The sequence below is a fragment of the Phyllostomus hastatus genome, unplaced genomic scaffold (assembly GCF_019186645.2).
Source record: "Phyllostomus hastatus isolate PE091 unplaced genomic scaffold, TTU_PhHast_1.1 phas_contig_29, whole genome shotgun sequence".
NCBI lineage: Eukaryota > Metazoa > Chordata > Mammalia > Chiroptera > Phyllostomidae > Phyllostomus > Phyllostomus hastatus.
The window spans coordinates 8,487,378-8,490,052 of record NW_025333835.1 but is presented as its reverse complement, the minus strand read 5'-3'; the positions used below and the strand labels follow the sequence as shown (position 1 = coordinate 8,490,052).

At 39.6% G+C, this 2,675-nt stretch overlaps 1 pseudogene; it reads left to right on the top strand.

Moving 5' to 3' along the window:
* Window positions 1-942: 942 nt before the first annotated feature.
* LOC123818685 lies at window positions 943-1,902 on the top strand (annotated as a pseudogene).
* Window positions 1,903-2,675: the final 773 nt, after the last annotated feature.

Here is a 2,675-nt window from a genome sequence, read left to right as displayed (position 1 = left end):
TACAGAGGGATGTTCAAGCTTAATGTAAAATTCTATGCAGATTTGTTGCTCTATTCACTCAGGCTTTTGAATGTGATGACTACATAGTACACATGCTCACACAAGGGCATCTACTGCCCCCACTGACTAGTGCAGTGAAGTCATCATTGTTCACATGTGCATGCCAGTCCACTCTCCCTCCCTAGCTGCCAGGTTACATCAATGTTGTGCAAAGCATTATTTTTTTAAGATTTTATTTATTTTTAGAGAGGAAAAGGAGGGAGAAAGAGATAAACATCAATGTGCGGTTACTGGGGGCCATGGCCTGGAACCAAGGCATGTAGCCTAACTGGGAATCGAACCTGTGACACTTTGGTTCACAGCCTGCGCTCAATCCACTGAGCTACTCCAGCCAGAGCATTCTTGTTATATTAAGAATGGCTGGACTTTTTCCAGATAGACCTTGTATACAGGCATGGTTAGAGGAAATGCCCTGGGCTTCTGGGAATTTAAGAATTCAAAACTGGGGAAAGCTGTCACCACTACACCCCTAAACCCAGAGTGTGCCTATAACTGAGTTCTGAACCGATCCAGTTAAAAGGAAAGAGAATTCATTTGAATCTGTAGGTAGAGAATAACTTCTAAGGGCAAAGAAAGCAGTGGATGGTAGTGGAAAATGCATCTGGGATGGAAAATAAAAATATCTAGCTCAGTTCTCCCTTTTGCCCCCTCAGGACACACTCTCCTTATCCTGTCTGTCAGTGACTACAGTACTACCCGAAACCTAAACTGAAACTCCAGCCATCATGAGTATGTATATTCTTTTACATGATAGAAGTGGAGGTAAAAGAGGCAGGGTAAGAGAAAATAAAATAATTAACAGAAAACCTAGAGGTGGGAGAGCTGGACGCCAAGGTTGTGGTGGTGGCTGCAAGTGCCACAAGCTGGCTGGCACTTGTGTGAATGTCGGATGTGTACCAAAAATGTGGCATGCCCTCGCATCCACAGGAGAGCCAGATTCCTGGTGCCAGACTAGGAATAACCAGTGATGGAATTTTTTTCAGCTGGAACAATTTCCTAGCTACAGTGTCATTGCTGGTGCAGGACACATTGCTGTGGAGATAGCTGGGATCCCTTCTACTCTGGCCTCGAAGACATCACTTATGATACCGCCTGATAAGGTGCTTATATATTTTTATTCAATAATTAGTTCCAACTGTGTTGAAGATACAGAGAATGATGGCATAGAGGCTCTGAAAGGCTCACAATTCAAGGAAATTAAAAACACTTCCTTGCATCTGAAATTCTACATGGCTACTTCAGTTCCTGGTTAGGAACCCACCTTGACCACAATTCTAGATGTTGACTGCCCACTGTGGGCCATTGGACAGAACCCAAATTCCAGGGGTCCTAAATTTAAACAAACTCGGGATGCAAAGGCCAGATCATCAGGTCATGAAATCAAGAATACAAACATAAAAGGCAGCTATGCATTTGGGCATGTGTGAAGAAGCTCTTCTTATTACAGTTGCCATAGTTGCTGGCTGAAAACTTGCCCACAGATTTTGGAATGCAAAGAAGATTCCAAATTAGACTATGACAACACCCCCACAGTAGTCTTCAGCCGCCATACACTGGCATGGTGGGACTCACAGAAGATGAGGCTATTTCTAAATACAGAAAAGAAAATGTGAAGACCTATCAACCACCTTCACCCCAATGTATCACACAGTTACAAAAAGGAAAACAAAATGTGTGGAGCAAATAACAGACTAACAAAGAAGAGAAGGTGGTTGGGATCCATATTTAAGGGATCGGGTGTGATGAGATGCTGCAGGGTTTTGCTGTGGCAGGAAAAATGGAGCCACAAAAACCAACTTTGACAACAAGGTTGACATTCACCTTACCTCTTAGGAAGAGTAATGCATGCTACTTGAGAATGCAGAGAGACTCATGTGGCTAGCAGTTGGACCTGTAGACCTTCTGAAAGGAATCAGAAAGTCACATTTACTTAAATTGTTCCCATTTTATGTATTTCTTTATTGTAATCAGGACTGTCTGATAGTTGAAATTTTCAGTAAATAATGAAATTTATTTATGTAATTGGAAATTTTTTGTTAATCAAAAATTTTATTTGGTCACTTCTCACAATAATTAATATTTTAAAGTTTATTTTTATTAACACCTCTGTGGTTAGCTGGTTGGTTTGTTTTAGCCTCATCCCAAGTATAAAACTATATGAACTACAATTAAATTAATGTACTTGAGTGAATATAGCTTGCCATTTTTCATAGAGCAAGATGACAGCAGCTGTTCACATTTAAATAATGCAAGTACACAGAATCTTTTCTTGTTTTTTAAGCCAGTTCTGTGCTCTCTCTGCATGTTACAAAGCTGCTTCAATGATGTGAACTTTCTCTAAAAACATATAATAGAACAGGACTCTCTTCCTTATTTTATTCATTCTTTTGTTTTAAATAATTAAAATTTATTTGTTGCTTTTATGAGATGAATTACATCAAACTTGGGAAATATTCAAGGAGGTTAGTCATGTAAGTGAGGGACATTTTAGAAGTGATTCCAGGAGAGAGACTTAAATACTTCAGAAGTCCTTAAATACTTCAGAAATACTTCTTCTGCTAAGAGTTAATAGTTCAATGAAAAATTCCAGGTTTTGTATATGGGTTCTTGTCATT